Source organism: Mirounga leonina, unplaced genomic scaffold, assembly GCF_011800145.1.
Source record: "Mirounga leonina isolate KUSES-001 unplaced genomic scaffold, KU_Mleo_1.0 Mir_94, whole genome shotgun sequence".
NCBI lineage: Eukaryota > Metazoa > Chordata > Mammalia > Carnivora > Phocidae > Mirounga > Mirounga leonina.
This window is the reverse complement of record NW_023270855.1, coordinates 55064758-55085356: the sequence shown is the minus strand read 5'-3', so window position 1 is coordinate 55085356 and position 20599 is coordinate 55064758. Positions and strand designations below refer to the sequence as shown.

The 20599-nt window shown below is 54.0% G+C and overlaps 1 protein-coding gene across 1 annotated transcript in view; it reads right to left on the bottom strand.

Annotated features, from left to right (window-relative positions):
* Positions 1-4535, bottom strand: part of PTPRS (protein tyrosine phosphatase receptor type S) — a 98618-nt gene extending 94083 nt beyond the window's left edge. Inside the window, exon 1 of the mRNA XM_034998293.1 lies at positions 4372-4535. The gene's annotated coding sequence lies outside the window, so the exon portion shown is untranslated. The remainder of the gene's footprint in view (positions 1-4371) is intronic.
* Between the last annotated feature and the right edge of the window lie 16064 nt (positions 4536-20599).

Here is a 20599-nt window from a genome sequence, read left to right as displayed (position 1 = left end):
GCCAAGCCGGCAGCTTTCTGGTTCCAGACCAAAGTCAGGTGAGGAGAAGACAAAATTTTAAAAACATCTGAAGGGGCGCTTGGGTGGCTCAGTCGTTAAGCGTCTGCCTTCAGCTCAGGTCATGATCCCAGAGTCCTGGGATCAAGCCCCACGTCGGGCTCTCCACTAGCAGAAAGCCTGCTTCTCCCTCTCCCACTCCCCCTGCTTGTGTTCCCTCTCTCACTGTCAAATAAATAAATAAATTCTTTTATTAAAAAATAAATAAATAAATAAATAAAAACATCTGAAAAGCCCTTGAACCCTCCTCCCCCACCCCCTCCCAGTTCGGGCGATGGTGTGACTCTGTCCACGGACCCATGGCAGGTTTCCCATTGGATCGGCACGTGGATCCCACACAGGCATGGTAGTGATGCCTTTATCTCGTCCCCTCCTGTCCCCACCGGAGGCTGAGCCACCCTGCCCGGCAGGCAGCTGGGGTCTCTCCAAATAACCTACCCGGGCATCTTTGCTGCGGGGAAGGACAGAGCAAGGGCAACGCGTAACAGCGTCACAGGAGAGGGCGGCCTCCTTCTCGCAAATTCTGGGAAATGGGATGCCCACCCGTGGGAGGGGATGCCGGGAGGCTGCTCTGGATGCATTGGGAAGCTGGGGCCTCTGGCATCTCAGCACCCCTGCCTGGGCCCCCTGCCTCCCTCCAGAAGCACAAGACCCCTGGAAAGGGACCACAGCCCGCAACTCGCCCACGGAGCCCACTACACTTCAAGAACCTTCGGCTGTCTCCAAATGACTTCACAAATGGAACTAACGCAGTCGGGGGGAGGGGGGGAACCGCTCTCAGTTAAAAACATTAAGCTTTGTCAATTATCCCCCAAACCCGCTGGGTTTATAAATATCCACCTTTATTTTTAGGGTTTTCCTCCCAATCCCGAACTCTCTACATGCCCCCCTCTGCCCCCCACGCACGGTGGCTGTACTAAAGTCACGGGAAGCAGGTGAACGCAGGGCTGCAGGGCACCTGGGTGGAAATGCCACACTGCGCCTTGGAGCCTCAGCATCCCCGCCCATCCCTGGTCCCTCCTCCCTCCCGGGCCACCTCGCTGACTATCACTTGGGCCACTCGGCTGCTGGAGTAATCAGCGGAGCCACAGGTCTCCTGGCACCCCACTCCAGGAAGCAGCAGTCCGAGGGGAGCGCTGCACACCAACCCCTGCGACACGTTCCTCGGTGCTGACCCAGAAGGCAGGAGGGGAAACCGAGTCACGCCCCGAAAGTTGACAAGCAGAGGTAGATCCATCTCCGTCACCGGCCCCGGGTCCAGGCAACCCCAGGCAGAGCCCCAAGCTCTGTGTGACCCAAAGAAGAAGCAATGGGTGGATGGTGGTGGTTCCAGAACTGCCCACCCAGATGCCACAACTAAGTCCCTGACGTCCGGGGAGCTCCTCCCCCTTGCACCCGCTCCTCACACCCTGGTCCAGAGCTATGGTCCTGGTGTTGGGCAAAAAATGCCTCAAGTCTCCAAGGGTGGCCCAGGGACACATGGAGACACCCGGAATTCCCTGGGAAGCAGGGAAGGCGCTCGGAATCTCCGCTGGAGGGGGCAGAAACAGAAGCACCAGTCCACGGGCCACAACCTGTGCGGGCAGCAGACGGGTGCCTGGCTCTCAGTACCCCTTCTCCCTGCACCCAGCACATGCCCAGCTCATGGGCCTGGAAGGGATCCTGGGGGGAGGATGGATCCCCCAGGGAGCCCAGCGACCACCCCAGGCGGCGTCCTCCAAGGCCATACCTGGCCATACCAGAATGCCCCATCCGGTCTCCTGCAGGGGGTGGGGAGTGGGCCAGGCCATTGCCTCTCCCCTCTCAGGACAGCCACTGGCATGACAGCACCAACCCCCGTCACCCCCTGGGGGGCCGATGTCATCGGCTGGGGTGACAGGAATAGGAAGGCGCATGAGCTCACCAGGCAGGCCGGGTCTCCCGCGACGTTCTGTTTGCCCGAGCCCAATTATACCAAGTCTCGGGGCAATTGAGTATGGCGGGTGGCATCCCCCAGGGGGCTGTGGGGAGCCCAGGCCCCAAGCAGAAGTGCACCGTCATGGTGAAAGTGCCCCCCAGGCCCAGGGGATGGGGCAGGACGAAGCTTTCTGGAGAAGAAGAATGGAGACACACACAGACAGCAGGGAGCAAGAAAGGCTGGGCGGAGGGCACTGTAGGGGGCAGGGGGCTGCAGCCGGGGACCCAGGTCTAAGTTGGTGGGCTCTGGGATGTGGGGAAGGGAAGCAGCCGCCCCCAGCCCCAGCTGCCTCCTTCCGCAGCCAAAGTGTCAGCTGGCAGAGGAAGAAGAGAGCTGAGGGACAGAAGGCGGGCGAGATTGGCAGGAGGAGGGGGGCACAAAGGAAGGGACCCTGGGAGGGGGAGGGGGGCTATGCAAATGGCAGATTCGACCGAATCCCTCGGCCATTACTAAGAGCTCCAGCAGCAGCAGCTGGTATCACAGGAGTAGAGGCGCGGACTGGCTGTCTCTTCTCCTGGGCGGGAGGCGGCTCTGAGGGGGAAGGAGGGTGACCCAAACAAAAGGAGCCCTTGCCCCCTGCGCCCCAGGAACAGTAGTGATGAGGGACATGGAGGGAAAGCCAGAACCCCAGCAAGCCAAAGTCTGGGTGAAGGACGCTGGGGGCTCAGAGCAGGTGGGTCCCTGTCCTGGGGACTCTCAGGGACCCTCCAGCTTTGTCCGAGCTTCTTAGAGGGCTAAGACACAACCTGGACACCTCAGACACCCCCCCCCTTCGCTAGCTGTGTTGGCCAGGCTGGTTTTCCAGGGGTTTGGCCAGTGATAGGAGGGCCCCGTGCTCAGAATGGGGACTCCCCCAGGTTGAGATGGGGGAACAGGGGAATCCCAGTTGAGCCTTAGGAAGAGGAGGGGAGGTGTCCCCCAGTTGGAGGCGCTGGGGAGGTTTCTTAATTTGGGAGATGAGGTCCCTAGGGGGGTGACTAAATTTCAGGAACGGGTATTCTCAAGAGCTGCCCATTTACAGTGCTACCAGAGGAGAATTTGAAATGGGGGGAAGGGTCACTAAGGAAGAGGTTCCAGATTGGGGGGCGGTGCGGACTGTGACTGAAAAAAAACACCCAGTTTGCGGAAGGGTTCCCTGATTTGAGAATTCTGGAGAAAAGCAGCTGAAGGGGACTTCTCCGATTTAGGGGGGTTTCACGGAGGGAAGTGTCCAGGACTTGGGGGGTGCTAAGGGGGATCCTAAATTTGGGAGAAATTTCCATAAGGAGCAATGAACTTGGTCGCAACCTGGCCAAAACCCTTGCGCCCAGGGCTCGGGCACCCTAACTCCGGGAGCTCTCCTCAGGGCACGCCCCCACCCAGCGCCCCCTTCACCCGGTTCCGACGGCTCCGCCCCCCCGGATGACGTCACCTCCCCTCCCCCCCCCGTCCCTAAGGGGGCTCCCGGGGCGCGCAAAACCCCCGGGGCTGGTGGCTCAAGGGGCGGCTTCCCCTCTCCCGGGATCCCCAAGGGGCCCCCAGCGCCGAGGAGAGGTCGGGTGCCCGGTGCGCGAGCCCGTCAGTCTGTCCGCCAGAGTCCCTGGGGCTAGGGGCTGAGCCTCGCCCCGCCTGGGGCGTTGGGAGGGGGCGCCGGGGCCGCAGAAGGGTGGGGCAAGGCCAGGGTGCTGGAGGGCCGGCCCCCCTCCCCGGGGATCGACGAGGCCGGGAGGGCGCTAGGGCGAGACGGCGTTGAGCCGGAGGTCTCCAGGGGAGGGGGACTGGAGAGCGAAGGCGGCGGGCAGAGCAGCCGCCCTGGGCGCACCGGCCGGTCCACCCTCGCTCCCATCTGGAGCCACCCGTCCCGGGCTGGTCTCCACTCCGGGGCGCCCGCGAGCCCCCCTCCCCCAGCACAGCGCCCCCTGCCTCCAGGACCCGCCCGGGGAGCCTGGCCGGGAGCCGCCGGGGCCAGCAGCCCCTCCGCACACACGCGCGTCCCCCCTCCGCGCCTCTGCCCCGCCCGCAGCCCGGGGTGGTGCAGCCGGCGGCGCTGGGCAGCTTCCAACGCCGCGCTCCGGGCGATGCCAGCCCAGCCCCCTCCCCCGCCGCGGCGAAGCCCCCCAGCCCCGCCCGCAGAGCCCTCCCCGCGGCCCCTGCCCACCCCGGCCCAGCCCCTCGGGGGCATTGTTCGGACGCCGCTAGCCAGGCGCAGCGGCTGGGCGTGCAGCCGGCTGCAGCGGAGCATCCTCCGAGCACAATGGCCGTGCAGGCTTTCCCGGCACAAAGCCGGCGCGCTGCCCACTCCGCTGCCTCCGAGACCCCCACTGGAGCGCCTGCAATTTGTTTTTTAATCGAATTCACGGGTCCCCCCCCCCCTTTACCTGGAGGCTGGCTGGGCTGGGCTCCCCCGGCTCTGCCCCGCTTCACATCCTGGCTGTTGCATGGGATTCGAGCGGAGCCCGAGCGCCAGCGGCTCGCGGCGTGCGCGCGCCGGCCGGGCTGCCGGGCGGGCGGCGCGAGGACACTCACTGCGGCTCGCGCTCCCCTCGCGCCGGATCGCGCGCCCCCCCAGCCGGTGACGTCATCCCTTCCGCCAGCGCCGCCGCCGCCGCCGCCGCCGCTGCCGCCGGCCGGGGGCGGGGCCGGGGCGGGGCCGATCCGCGCGCGTCACTGCGCAGCCGCGCGGCAGCCACGCCCCCCCGGCCAATGAGACGGCGCGGGTTGGTCAGGTGGCCCCGGGGCGTTTAAAGGGCCGCGAGAGCACGTGGGGCGCGGTGCTCTGGGATACGCGGGACGCGTGGGCGGTGGCGTTTGCGCGAGGGACTCCTCCGGCCACGGTTCCGCGTCCGAGACGCAGGACACTTGGCACCTAGGGCGTGGTGCTTGCCAGGCCCTGCTTGCAGTTCTGCTCTGGCTCCCCCAGCGCCATTCGAATGCATCCGCATTTGTAGCCACTACTTGCCGGTGGGTGCCCATGCCCCACCCCAGCTGGCTCTTTACGGTTCCTCCACCCCGGCCCCCTCCTCACTCGGGGCCCTTGCCTCTGCCGTTCCTCACCTGGAATAGTGCTCCCCCGAGATCTTTCCCTTCTCCTTAGGATTTCTGCTCAAGCGGCCGCTCCTGGGAAAAGCCCTCCTTGATCACCGCCTACCGATGCTCCATTCTCTAATCCATCATGCTGTTTTTATTCTGGTCACACTAGGATGTGACTCCAAAGGGCCTGGGGATCCCTTCGTATGGGTTGAATGGATGAGGGAGCATTTCCTACCGAGTCAGCACTTTACAAACATCCCACCTCATTACCGTTCCTTGCTGGCCTGGAGTCGGGACGAATCACCATAGGAACCCCACCCAGCTCAGGCACTGACTGGCTGTGTAGGTCCCTGAGGTTCAGTTTTTCCCACCTGCAAAATGGGCTTGCCCCTTGGGGGGGGGGGTCAGTGTCCTGTCTGTGAAATGGGGCAAGATAGAGAGTGTAAGGATGAACTGTTGAGGATGTGCTGCCTAGCTTGTAGTTGGTGCTTGAAAATGGGATGAGAAAAAAAGACAAAGAGAAATAAAGGGGAAGGATTACCATAGGAGGTTGGGGGGCTCAAAGACACCAAACAAGATTGCACACTTCCAGATGAGCTCTGAACACACTGAAGGTGTTTTATTTCTCCAAGGTATGTATTTGGAGAGTGCCTCCTGCCCACAAAAGGACACAAGTTTAGAGTTTGGGTTTTTTCCTCCAAAATCGTTGATTCATTCATTCCAGGCCAAAGATGCAGATATAAACAAAAAGCATTAACCCTGGGAACAAAATGAGAAGGCAGAAGTCGTAAATAGGAGAAGAGAGAGGAGAGAATGAATAATTAAACAAGGAACCTAAATTAAGCTTGGAGTTTCCCGGCGGCCAGTGCAGCAGCCAGGTTTGAGGAACCTATTTGGTTCTCCTTCCTAGTTGCATGACCCTGACCTAACCATTGACAATCTGGTCTTGGTTTTCTCATCCCCACAATGGAGACCCAACCCCATCTCGGTGATGGTTTCTCGTACATAGTAGATGTTCAAGCTGTGTGTGCCCAATGATGGCAGAGCGAAATGAGACTGCTAGCTCTGGAAGGCTGGGTATGTCAGGAACCCCCGCCTTGCCACCTATTAGCGGAGGGACCTTGAACGAGCCACCCAGCCTCACTGTTCCCATCCACAAAAGGGGCAACCACATCTACCTCTCAGAGTTTTTGCGACCAGCAGAGGAAAGGGTGTAAGATCCAGCACAGCATATGCCCAGGAAACCCATCCCTTCAGGCCATCACTCTGTGTGCCATGCTGTTTTAAGCGTTGAAGACACAGAAGTGAACAAAACAGGCTAAAAAACGTTCCTGCCTTGCAGGAGTTAAAAATCCAGTGAAGGAGATAGATAATATCTCACTCAGAGTAAAAACCCAAGTCTTCCCTACAGTCTACAAGGTCCTGAACAACCTGTCCCTGTCACCTCCCTGTCCTCACCTCCATCTGTACCCCTTGCTCACTCCACTCCACCCACACCTCCTCTTCACTGTTCCTTGCCAATGGCACAGTCCAGCCTCGAGGCCTTTCCATGGACTGTTCCCTCTACCTAGGACACCGTTCCTCCTGCTCTTCCCAAGGTCGGATCCCCCTCATCCTCAATTCTCCAAGAGACCCTCCCTGCCCATCCTCCTAACATTCATCATCATCTCAGTACCAGTTTATTTATTCCAATTGGGACTAGCTTTATATGTTGGTCAGTTTGCTTGTTTTTGTTTGTCTCCCCATGAGAGCTGTGCCTCCATTTGCCCATCTGTAAATGGGGGATAGTAATGGTCTCTATCTCCCAGGGCCGTTGGGAGGGAAAAATGAGTTACATCATGTCAAACACCTGACACCTAACCTAGAAGAGGGTTTCTTGATAAATGGGGCCATTGGAAATGGGGAAACCAGGGTAGCTAGCTAGGTGACCGAAAAATCAATACCAGGAGAACAGAACACTCTAGTCTGATATTGTCACAGCTATCTGGCAGCCACAGAAGCTTGACAAGTGTCAGGAAGGTGTTAAGGATTCAGTAACACCAAACCAAGACTTCCCGTAAGCCAAAGCTCCAAGAGAACCAGGAGGGAATGTTCTCCCCAGGGGCATGGCTTAAGCCTCAAAGCTCCACACTGTGGAAAGCAGTAGGATTGGGAGGTGGGGCCTGGGGGGCTCTGGGTCTCTTTCGTGTCTGCAGACCCCAGCACCTGGCACGCTGTGGGTGTGACTCATTGTTTGTTGGGTGAAAAGTTCAGCCCATGAACACTTCCATCTTCCTCTGCAGGCGGGTGGGGAGGGCCTCCTCCTTCCCTGCCAGCCCAACCTCCGCCCCAGCGTCTCCCAGAACCTGGTAATTAGCTCCATCGTGTTTTTGTCAAGGCAACTGCAAGAGAACCATCAGCTGTCCATTACTGTATATAAACAGGACTCCTCATGCCAAGTTCAGGATTGTCTGCACAGAACCCAGCCTTAAATCCCTGCAAGACAGGTCCAAAACATCTCCCCAGCAACTTTGCCTCTATGCCAGCAATTTCACCGTGGTGATACATCCCCTCCAATTAAACACTGTGCATATGCGCTCTCTCTCTCTCTCTCTCTAGGTTTACCTCAAATGCCAAAGAGAAAAGGGGCAGATGGGAACACCCCATTTGCTAACCACCTGCTCTTTACTGGGTTCCATGTGGGGCTCCTTTGGGTGTCCACTAATTTAGTATATCAGGTAAACACTGATGCTTCGGAGTCATAGCTTCAAATCCTGGCTGTGGCATTTGACGCAATTCAACATCTCTGCGTGATAAAAACACTCAAGGCATAGAAGGCACTTCCTCAGCCTGAAAAAATGCATCTATCGCTAAGATCATAACTTAATGGTGAAAGACTGGATCTCTTCCCCCCAAGATCAAGAACGAGACGAGGATGTCTGCTCTCACCATTCCTGCTGAACGTGGTATTGGAGGTAAGAACCTGGCAATTAGGCAAGAAAATGAAATCAGACGCACCCAGTTTGGAAAGGAAGGAGTAAAAGTAGCTATATTTGCATGTGACATCATGTTGTGTTTAGAAAATCTTAAGGAATCCACAAAGTATTAAAACTAGTAAACCCGTTCCTTGGGGCTGCAGGACATAGGATCAATACACAAAAATCCATCGTACTTCCCATGCGGTAGCAACGGACAAACAAAATGTAGTTAAGAAACCGATTCCATTTACAACTGATCAAAAAGAATAAAATACATAGGAATGCATTTATCAAAAGAGATGCAAAACTTATAAAAACAACAAAGTGTTGCTGAAAGAAATTAAAGGAGACTTAAATAAATGAAAGACAGCTCATTTGTGGGTGGGGTTGAAAGGCTTGATATTGTTAAAATGGCAATATTCTCCAAATTGAACAGATTCTGATCTCATTCCTATCAAAATCCCAACTGGCCTCTTTGCAGAAATTGACAAGCTGATCCTAAAATTCACATGAGAATTCAGGGGACCCAGAGTAACCAAAACAATCTTGAAAAAGAACAAAGGCGGGGGCTCACACTTCCCGATTTCCCAATGCTATTACAAAGCTACAGTCACCAGGAGCTCCTGGGTGGCTCAATCAGTTGGGCATCTGATATGATCTCGGCTCGGGTCTTAATCTCAGGGTCATGAGTTCAAGCCCCGTGTTGGGCTCCACAGTGGGCATGGAGCCTACTTAACAAACAAAAAACAAAAAACAAAGCTACAGTCATCAAGACACTGTGATATCAGCATAGGAATAAACATGCAGATCAATGGAATAGAATTGAGAGCTCAAAATAAACATGTAGGGTCAACTGACTTTCTTTTTCTTTGTTTTTTAAAGGTTTATTTATTTATTTATTTATTTATTTGAGGGGGAATGAGGGGCGAAGGGCAGAGGGAGAGGGAGAGAGAATCCCAAGAAGAGTCCCTGCTGAGCTGGGAGCCTCACCCTGAGATCATGACCCGAGCCAAAATCAAGAATCAGTCATTTAACCACTGAATCACCAAAGCGCCCCAGGATCAATTGATTTTCAACCAGGTTGTCAATTTAGTGAGGGAAAGAATGGTCTTTTCAGCAAGTGGTCCTGGGAAAGCTGCATATTCACACACAAAAGAATGAATTTGGACCCCTACCTCACACCATATATTAAAAAATTCACTCAGAATGGATCATAGACCTAAACATAAGAGCTAAAACTCTTGGGTGAAAACATAGGCATTGATCTCTATGATTTTGGATTGGACAATGAATTCTTTTGGGGTGATGAAGATATTCTAAAATTAGATTGTGGTGGTTGGTGATGATGATGGTTTGTTAATATACTGAAAATGATTGAATTAATACACTTCAAATGGGTGAATTGTTTGGTAGGTAAATTATAGCTCAATAAAACTGTCATAAAAATTCTTGGCTATGCCACTTCTGTGTCATATGACTGTGAACAAACCACACATATGTCCCTCTTTAGCCCCAGTTTCTTTGCCTTGAAATTAGGTATAATTGAAGCGATCTCACTCAGTCTTTTTGTGAGGGTCACCAGAGCTGTGACACAGGGAATTATTTTGGGAAGTGTAAATAAATAATTGAATCTAAATATCCCAGAAGAGGGAACAAGTTTGAATTAACCAGGTACAACCCCACGGTGGAGTAGTATACAGCTATGAAAAAGGATTGGGAGCATGGACCCATGGGGAAAGATCTCCAGGATAATTTGTTAGTGACAGGTGCAAGTGGAGAGCTTTGATGACCATGTTCTACATTTTATCGAAGTTTTCTGCTTATTTTCCCATTATTTTAACATGAGCAAAAGCAAATATTTGCATGTTTATTTTATTTTATTTTTTTTTAGATTTTATTTATTTATTTGAGACAGAGAGAATGAGAGAGACAGAGAGCACATGAGAGGGGGGAGGGTCAGAGGGAGAAGCAGGCTCCCTGCCGAGCAGGGAGCCCGATGTGGGACTCGATCCCGGGACTCCAGGATCATGACCTGAGCCGAAGGCAGTCGCTTAACCAACTGAGCCACCCAAGCGCCCTATTTGCATGTTTATAAACCCAGGTCAGCACCCCCATCCACATGAAACGAGGAGTAGAATTGATGGGTCTTTCAAACAATTCTTTCTTAAAATGGCATCTTTCTGTCTCTGTGGTGACAGAATAGTTGTGCATCTCTGTGGCGGTAATGGTCGCATAAAGCTGATTGTGTGACGAAATGGTAAAGAATGACACACACACGCATGCACACATGTAAACCTCAAAAGTCCGAAAGAGGTTGGTGGATTGTAGAACACCAATTTCCTGATGTTGATGATGTTCTCCGATTTTGGAAGATGTGACCATCGGGGGAAGCTGGGTACAGGGTGCAGGAGCCTCTGTACTATTTTTTGCAACTCCTTCTGAATCCAAAATCATTTCAAAATCAAGTGTTTTTAAAGGAGCATATTGAAAGACGAAGAAGCACCCCATGCTGTGTGTGTCCAGGGTGCTCCCCGTGGTTGGGCATGACTGTTGCTTCTGATTTTTGGTGCCTGTGAACAATGCTAGGCTCCATATTCCGACTTGCATCATCCTTGTGAGCTGCTTTCCCTAATTCTCCATCAGACCCCACCATTCTCCATGTAAGCTCTTATGGACAGTTAGTGAGAGAAGAAACTGAGGCAGCCCTAAATCTTTGGAGCAGGAAGATCAGCAGGCATTTGCAGGGTGGAGCCCAGGACTCAGGGTCTGGACCCTGCACGTCACCCAGCACTGGAAGCCTCTGTTTGTTTCCTGGGGCTGCTAAACAATGGAAATGTGTTGTCTCCAGCCCTGGTGGCTGGAAGCCCTAAGTCAGAGCCCTGTGGGCAGGGCTGGCTCCTTCTGAGCGCATGAGAGAGAGTCTGTCCCAGGCCCCTCTCCTGGACTAGTAGACGGCCGCCTTCTCCTCCCTGGATCGCTCCCACCATCTTCTTCTCTGTGTCTGGATTCCCCCTTTTCATGAGAACACCAGTCATATTGGATTAGGGCTCATGTGCACAACTGCATTTTAACTTAATGACTTGCGGAAAAGAACCGACTTCCCAATAAGATCACATTCTGAGGCCCTGGGGTGGGGGGTTAGGACTCCAGTGTATCTCTTTTAGGGGGGCACAATTCAACCTGTAATGGAAACTTGCCCAGAAGGTGACTCAGCTTAAACTCATCCAGCGCTTCGCTGCTCCTGGATAATCAAGGGGCTTGGCATCCCTGAGATCCTACTGGAGATGCCGGACCCCGGACCATTAAATCATCAGCACCCAGAGATCCAGGCTTTGGGGCTTTGGGGTAGGCTGGGGGACCCCATACCTGCCAGGCACATGAAGAGATCAAGGGCCTTTATGGCACCACCTCCCTGGGGACCCAATGACAGTCCTCAAAACTGGCCTCGGTCATGTCCTACCAGGTGCCGGAGCAGACAGACGTCCTGTCTTACCTGTTCTCAGGGACAGAGTCCTGGATTTTCCACAGGGCGGTGTGTGGTGGGGGGCTGCCCTAGGTGTTGCATCCAGGGTCCAAGGGACACACCCAACCTCGCCGTCCAGACACCAAGCCAGGGGTCTCCCCCCACTTTTATCACAGGCCCCACGCTTGGCACCTGGACCTCTGGGAGGACATGGGGTGATTTAGGTGCTTCACACAGAGCATGGAAAACCACGGAAGCACTGACTGCCAGAGCTATTCCCCTGTATTTTCTTTCCAGGAGAATGTCTTAGGCAGGTGCTAGGTGGGTCCTGAATGCCTGCCTGCTAATATTTGCTCAACACTTTTCCCAAGAAGGAGAGTACCGGCCTGGCCTGCAGTGTCTGCAGGAGAACCCAGGCAGCTGCTCCAGTCTGATAATTTCACTCATGAACATTTGTTAAGTTCACGGCTGGGACCGCATTTTTTGTCTCTATAAACTTCAGCTTGACTCCTTTAACTTGTTATTTTTATTTGCCTTTGTGTATCCCTTCACTTGGTTGGAGAGGTAAGTTTACTTACTCCAAAGCAAGCAGGTTTAAGGAAAATACTAAGTAACCAGTGGTCAAGCACTAACCAGAGACTGCTGTTTGAGGGACGCTGAAGTCAAAATACAGCTTGAATTGTCTTGTCGAAACTCGGTGATGCCCAGGCAGGATGGACCTTCCTGAGACCCATTTTACAGATGAGGAAACTGAGGCTCCAGGAGGTGACATCACGGGCTCAGGGACAAGATTGGAACAAAGACCAGCCTGACTGCAAGAAGCCATAACCTTTTCTTCCCTGCCAGTCCTGCCTCCGGACGTTTTCCCCGCATCTGCTGGCTGCCAGCCTTGCCCTCCTGACCCTTCCAGTCCTGGCCCTTCGTTCTACTTATGACTTACTTATGGAAGTCTCTATGAAAGCTGGCTGGGGATGGGGTCACGGGCGGTGGGGGGGGGCTCATCAACCCATCCCACAGAGCCAAGCCCACCATGGGGGTAGCTGAACACCTGCTGAGTGTGTGGGACGTCCCCTTTGTGTGAAAGGGTTAACTCCCTTCATTTGCATACCATGCCCAGGTGCATTTGGGAATTGGCTTTGGGCCAGCTGCAGTGGGGTGGAAGCTAGCCCTGGACAGGTAGATGAAGGGGAAAGGGTTTGTTCTGGCCGGAGAGAGAAGGCTCTAAGCCGGGGCATGTGGGCAGGATGAGGCACAGATCACCCTTACTGTTGTGGGGTGGGTCAGGGTGACAACCCTTTTCCCCATATCAAGTTAATGGGAGGTGTATAGGTATTTAGGAGTATGTTCTTTCCCCAGAAGCTTCCAAAGTTGTCTTTAGTCTGCAGTTCGGGTGTGAGCTGTGTCCTTCTGAAAGTTAAGGCACCTGGCACATAGTAAGTACTTGATAGACTGTGGTGGTGTTGTTTTCTTACACCTCACCTCTGGGCACCTGGGCACTGGTGGATGTCTCGCCGGAGCGTTGCTCTCCCTGCCACCTTCTCAAGCTTCTCACCCGACCACGCGGCTGCGAGTGGGATCGTCCTGGCAGCGGAGATGTTGCGCAAGATAAAACGGGAAATGCTAAATAAATCCGCTCGCCTGGCGTCCCAGTTACCCAGCTCCGAAACGCTGCACATGGGCCCCCCAGCCTATGGTCACTATCCTCATCCCCCAATATTGTCATGACTTTTCTTGGAACAGGAAAGAAAACCTGAAATATTGGGAAGTTCGCGAGCTGGGAGCAGGTGGCCCAGGGAAGGGGGAAGGTCACGGACCCAAAACAATAGAAACTTCCATCTGGGGCACCTGGGTGGCTCAGTTGGTTAAGCGACTGCCTTCGGCTCAGGTCATGATCCTGGAGTCCCTGGATCGAGTCCCGCATCGGGCTCCCTGCTCGGCAGGGAGCCTGCTTCTCCCTCTGACCCTCCCCCCTCTCATGTGCTCTCGCTCTCTCATTCTCTCTGTCTCAAATAAATAAATAAATAATTTTTTTAAAAAAAGAAACTTCCATCTGATGAGCACCTGGCTGGAGGACCGATGATTTCTGCCCTGTTTACAGCAGAGCAAACCGAGGCTCAGAGGGGAAAGGGGGCACTGACATTCATATGGCTTGGGGGAGGCGGGGCTGGGCTTCCGGCCCCAGATCTGACTTCGTTCATTCCTTGTTTCATCCATACATCTGACAGATACTTATTGGGCACCTACTGTGTGCCAGGCCCTGGGGACACAGCGGGGAACAAAATAGGCAACAATCCCTGGCTGACGTGTTAATAGGAGAGACAGACATGAAATCAGACAAATCTATGGTGGGAAGCGCTAGGGCAGAAAATGAAGCAGGAAAGGGGAAGGGCTGGGGGTGTGCTTTTAAATAGGGTGGTTATGGGGCGCCTGGGTGGCTCAGTCATTAAACATCTGCCTTCGGCTCAGGTCATGATCCCAGGGTCCTGGGATCAAGCCCTGAGTTGGGCTCCCTGCTCGGCGGGAAGCCTGCTTCTCCCTCTCCCATTCCCCCTGCTTGTGTTCCCTCTCTCGCTGTGTCTCTGTCAAATAAATAAATAAAATTTTAAATAAATAAATAAATAAGGTGGTTAGGGAAGGCCTCACTCTGACGTGTGAACAAAGGCCCGAAGGCAGTGGGTGAAGAGCATCCCAGGCAGTGGGCACAGCTGTGCAAAGGTCCTGGGGCGGGGCAGGGCAGGGCCTAGCATGTTGGAGGAGGAGGCCCCTCTGGCTGTAGCAAAGTGAGAGAGGGGGAGAGAAAGAGGAGGGGAGGGCAGGGAGGGAACAGGGAGAGTCACACAGGGCCTTGTGGGCTTTCACCTCATGCTTTTACCCCAGAGAGGAGGGAGCCCAGGAGGGCTGAGGGCACAGGCAGAGGAGGGCGGCTCCTGATTCAGGTGTTCACAGGTGCCCTCTGGCTGCTGAGGGGATGACCACGGGGCGGAGGAGGGAGAGCGGGAGCTGATCCAGGTGGGTGATGACAGAGGCCCAGGTGCTAGGAGACAAGGTTGAGGCATGTGAGCCCCCCGACTCTGGGCCCCATGACTCAGTGAAGGGGCGCCCACTCCATCCCGGGAATTTGAGCAGGAGTCCCCAGAGCGCTGAACTGGAGACATGGATGCCATTGCTCCTAGTGGCCTGTCAGATGCTGCCAGGCACTCCCAGCGTGTGCCAGGCCCCGCCAAGACCCCAGTGACAACGATAGTCCCACTGACGGCCAGAGTTAGAGATCTCACCAGAAGTTATGTTTCCTGAGTGCACTGTCTGTTCTAGACACGGTCCTCGTGCTTCCCGGGGGCCCCTGCCGCCCTGGGAGGTCTGGACTGTTATGACCCCATTTTACAGGTGAGGCACGGACAAGTTGAGGACCAGCCCAGGCCCGCACAGCAGAGCTGGAATTGGAAACTGTCTTGGTGACACTGAGTAGAGCTAAGCCAAGGTTGCCTTGGGGTCTCGGGTTGGGCGCCCTCTGCCCTCCCATCGCAGGCTCCCAGAGAGTCGAGGGGGCCTTGGAGGACAGTGGATTTCCCAGAGCAGAAATCCCTCTTCGACATAGGCTGGCCTTGCACACTTCCAGTAATGGAACCTTCACTCCCCATCTGGGAGAGCCACCTTTGTTTGGGGCATTGCTAAGAGCTATTTTCCTTTAATCTGGCTGGTCTACATCTTCTCCCCAGCCCTGGTCCTGCTGCCTAGAGGGTGATCAGAAAGTCTCCCTCTTCCCCCAACTCCTCTTTCCCTCTCCCCTTCTCCCTCCCCCTTTCTCTCCTCCTCCAGGCAGCCCTTCAGATTTTTTTCTAAGGAGCAGAATTGGAGAACAGATGAATCCCAGGTTTTGGAGTCACACACCTCCCACTTGGCAGCTCCGTGGCCCCGGGCAAGTCATGTAATGTCTCTGAGCCTCGATTTCCCCATCTATTAAAAAGAGGGCAGGGGGGCGCCTGGGTGGCTCAGTCGGTTGGGCGACTGCCTTCGGCTCAGGTCATGATCCTGGAGTCCCGGGATCGAGTCCCGCATCGGGCTCCCTGCTCGGCAGGGAGCCTGCTTCTCCCTCTGACCCTCCTCCCTCTCGTGCTCTCTGTCTCTCATTCTCTCTCGCAAATAAATAAATAAAATCTTAAAAAAAATAAAATAAAATAAATAAAAAGAGGGCAGGGGCGCCTGGGTGGCTCAGTCGTTAAGCGTCTGCCTTCGGCTCAGGTCGTGATCTCAGGGTCCTGGGATCGAGCCCCGCATGGGGCTCCCTGCTCCGCGGGAAGCCTGCTTCTCCCTCTCCCACTCCCCCTGCTTGTGTTCCCTCTCTTGCTGTGTCTCTGTCAAATAAATAAATAAAATCTTTAAAAATAAATAAATAAATAAAGGCAATATTCCCTGTCTTGGTTGCCCCTGTGGCCTTGCACCCAGCTCACACAGCAGATGCTCAGTCAATGTCTGTTAAATGAGTGCTTTCCCATTCAAGCGTTGGTCCATTGATTATTCCTCGTACGCTCCAAACCTGACCCTTCTCAAGAGCATCCCAGGGCTCCGCGGGGTGACCCTCCATCCCTGGGACCCACAAGGCTCAGCCAACCTCTCCCTGCTCTGTCTTCTCCTTCTCCACAGTGAGCTCCTTCCTGGCTCATGGCCTTTGCCTGTACTGTTCCCTCTGCTAGGAATGCTCTTCCCAGGCACTTGGCTTTCCCCCGCTTTATCTGGTAGCTAAGAAGTCGGATGGCGTCCTCCTCCCGGCTTCCTGCCTCCTGCAACAGTTTGTGTTTAAATCATTAACTGTGATAGTTAATTGTGTAATTAACTGCATAACATCTGTCTTCGCACACATTCTGTGTGCCACAAGGGCAAGGCTTTTTATCTGCTTGTTCGCACTTGTATTCCCCAGCACCTTGGATTGCACCTGACACACATTAAGTGCTCAATAAATGCTTGTGAGTGAAGAAATGAATGACACATGTTATATACCCAATTCCTCCTGCTTCTTCCCTATGCTCCAGTTTATCAGTTTTCTGAATTAAATACACTCCTCCTGGTGAGGTTCCAAGCAGAGAATGTGGCACAATCACCTCCCTATTTTTACACTCTATACTCCTGTTAATACAATCAAAATGTTTTCACTTTCCACCCCCACCCCCCTTTTTCTGCTTTTCTCATTCAGGAGACGAAAATGTTAAAATGTGTTGATGAGGTCAGAAGTGTTTTAAGCCTTCAGACAATTCAGACTTGAGAATCAAGTGATGGCGGAAGAGCTAAAAAAAAAAAATACATTCTTGTTTATTAGGAGGAGAAAGAAAATGCCATTTCAATGAGACTGAGGCTCAGTTAATGCCAGAATATAAAGATAGATACTTCCTGTCCTCGACACGCAAACTTCACCCACAGCTGTGGGTGCCAGGCCCTGGAGAGAGGCTGGGGCAAGGCAACCACAAAGAGAATGTAATTGCTCCGGAGTTAAAGCCCTACGTGTTCGTGTTCGCGGAGCCATGCCAAGACTGAATGAAGGTCACAGAGGATGTGAGAGGCTGTGGGGAGAGAATCGTCCTTGGGAGGAAGATAGGAAGGGCAGGGCCACAGCCCCCAGAAGAAAGCATTCTCGTGTCCTGTTGTCAATCAGACGTGCGGTCTTCTCTCGGTCTGGTCGTGTGCGGATGTTTATCCTCCTGGGGAGGGAGATTTCTAGTGAAAACCCGGGTACTTACTGTGTAAGCCTGGGCACATTGCATTCCTCCCTGTGCCTCAGTTTTCCCACCTGCCACGTATGGATAATACTTAATATTGAAATTTTAATATTAGCTCTCATTACTGGCTATTATTATTCGCTCTACTTATTTTTTGTTGTTGCTTTTATAATACCTCTTCTGGGGTGGCTGCCCAGCCCATGGGCTTTTCCTAAGAATTGCCCCTGGCCCTTTGCCCCACTAACACAGTGCCCCCGGCCTCATTCGCAGTGTGACCCCACCCTCCTGTCTTAACAGATTGGACGGGGGCACAGGCTGAGCCAACCAGATTATTTGCTCTGGGGGGTTGGAGAGAGGACCCCAAAGCACCGATTCCATGTTCCAGACCCTGCAGACCACACCCTGCCTTGTGGGGAGGGACAAGCAAACTGAAGAACAAAGATGATAATTGTAGATCGCAACAATTGTTCCAAAGAAGTAAAAGCGTGGTAACACAATGGAGTGGGAGGTGTTGGGGAGACTTTAGCCAGGGTGTGGTTGGAGGCAGAAGATCTCCCTGAAGAGCTAAGAGACGCCGTGGTGGGCAGAGCAAGCAGCAAGGGCAAAGGTAGGGCGGGAGTTTGGATTTCATGATTTCATCTTTGGGGTAATGAAAAGAAACTGAAGGGATTTTTAACAGGGAAAGGATTACATTTGTGGCTTAAAAATATCATTCTGGAAGATGAAGGAGCAGTGTTTCCTGAAAAGAGAAGTCAGCCTGTGTTTACCCCACAACTCCAACTGCACACCTGCTCATTGATGGGAAGTTGCTGCTTGGGGGCTATGTTGAGAAAGATTCTGAGCCTGTGTCCCAGTTCTGCCGTGAAAAGAGATGCTGCAGTCTATTAGTGATGCCTGGATCCTGCTTCCTGAGGAAAGAGTTCTGTTGTTGATTAGTGATGCCTGTCATGGGCAGCTGAACAGACTGTCTTTGTCTGTATGTTATGTGTGTGCCATCCCAGAGTGAAAGGGTGCTTCTGCCCACAGAAAATCCTCCACACCCTTCTGGCAATCACAGCAGGACAGATCCTGGACTCAGAGCAGGATTCAGATGTTGGCTGGACTGCTTCTTCCTTGTGTTGACTTTAGTTAAGTTGCTCCCTGCCACAGAGCTTCATTCCCTCCTCAGCAAAGAAGGAACAGAAATCTTGCCCTCGAGGAGTTATTCTGTGGACTGTTTGAAGTGGTATGTGTGACCTGCCCGGCATGCAATAGGGCTCGGCCATGGTTGATGTCGGCTTTCCCAGACCCCGTTGCTGTACCCCAGGGTCTGAGACCAAATCAGTTTTATCTCCAGACCCAGCTCCAGGGTTGGTTCCAACTCTGCCCTCCAGACCTGGCAGATCCCCTCGGCTGCATCTTGCACCTGGGTTCTGTCTCCAGAACTGCCAGAGCCTTGGCATCCACCATCTACCATCATGCCCCCACCTGGTGGCGGCGTACATGGAACAAAGTGGGCACAGGGACAGATGGGCCTTGGACTCCACTGTGTGTGTGTGTGGGGGGGCTCACACCTGGCCTCCACTTGCTTCCCTCAACCTGGGCCTGCCAGGGAGGGTGCTCCTTGCCAACCTGAGTGGGACTGTCCCTCTGCCTGACTGCCCCCCAGCTCTTAGCCTGCTGTGCCATCATCAATGTTTATGTCTGCAAGTGGCCGGGACCACTTTGCCTCCTCTGTTACTTGGCATGGACTGCAGGGATCTTGGGGGATTGCGAGGAGGGGGACCCCTCTAAAGCATCTTGTTGGTGTCCAACCTAGGGGTGACTTTGGAAAGCAATACATGTGGAGGATGGTAAAGAGGTGAAGCAATCTGGGGACCAGAAGGCAGAGGTGGCCTCTCCCAGCTTCCCCAGGCCCTGCCTGGCCCCTCGACTCCCACTCCTGCCTCCCATCTTGACACCCCATCCTCCACTCAGCAGCCAGAGGGAACAGTTCAAAACACAAAGCCTACTCTGTCCCTGGGCTGCCTAGTTCCATCTGTGGCTTCTCTTGTCCCCAGGCTAAATCCAAGATTTCACACTGCCTGGGAGGCGCCCCCAGTCCCTGAGCCATCCTCTTCTTCCTCATTCAACTGCCGCACCCTGTCTGGCCCTCTTTCTGTGCTGAGCACCCCACACAAGGGCCATCTTTGGTCTCACCTCCAGACCTTTGCACATGCTGTTCCTTCTATTCCAATGCTCTTCCTTCCCCCTCTCACCTGACTGGCTCTTCAACCTTCAGGTCTCAGCCCTGATGTCACCTCTCCAAGGAAGCCCCATTGATGCCCTTGCCTGGGGCTCCTACCGCTGCCTGTGGGGCTGCCATCGAAGCTCCTACTGCCCATTGTGCTCTCCGCTCACATGTGCCTCTTCAGTGACATTCCCGTCACCTTAAGGAGTTGCTTCCCTGGGGGTCCCCATGATTCAGATGCAGACCTGGGGCTGAGGGAAGCCCTTAGAACTCAGGTCTGCCTGCCAGGCTTGGGTTCAAATCCTGGGGGTGCCACCCCATGCCACGTGACTTTAGATCTGGGGTTCTAGCTCTCTCGGATTGTTTCCTCATCTGTAAGAGGGGCTACAGGCAAGGCTCCTTCAGTGAATGACTGCAGAATGAATGGGTGAGTGAGTGATTGAATGAATGAATGAATGAATGAATTGCCCTTGTCAGCCTGTTTTACGCATGGCAGCCAGGGTTTCTTTAAAACTTGACTCAGAAGATCAAGTCTCTCTTGAACCAAACTCTTTCATAGGTCTCCAATGCTCTCTCCATAAAGTCTGCATTCCTCCCTGCCCGCCCACACGGCCCTGCAGGACCTGCCCCATCCCTTCCCTGCCCTCACCTCCTACCTCTCTCCCCCTCTCTCACTCTGTTCCAGCTACCCAGGCCTCCTCACTGCTCCTGCAACACACCAGGCATGGTCCTGCCCCAGGACCTTTGCATGCGCTGTGTCAGGCTGACACAGTTTCCCAAAGTCTTGGCTGAGCTCCCAGCTTCTCCTTATCACTGAACCCACCGCCTAAATGTCACTTCCACTGAGAAGCCTTCCTTGATTGCCCTGAGAACACACCCAATTATTCTCTGTCCCTGTTCATTTCCTTCTTACCTCCAACCCCCATCTGGTAAAAATCCCTGCATTTGCCAGGAATCATTTACCTGTTCAATGTCCATCTCTCTCGCAAGAGCTGTGTCGCCGTGGGCAAGCCCCTGCCTTCCTTTGAACCTTAGTTTGTTGATTTGTCAAGAGGGGGAGGGTATGAGCCACCCGACGCTGAGCCCACAGTTGGCCACCTTGTTCTGTGCTGTGTCCCAGCACCTAGAGCAGCGCCTGGTACACAGTAGGTGCCCAGCACATGAAAGGATAAATGAACAAGCAGACCAACTGGGTGGCCCAACTTCAACCTGCCGGGCCCCTCTGGCCGCCTCTCCGAG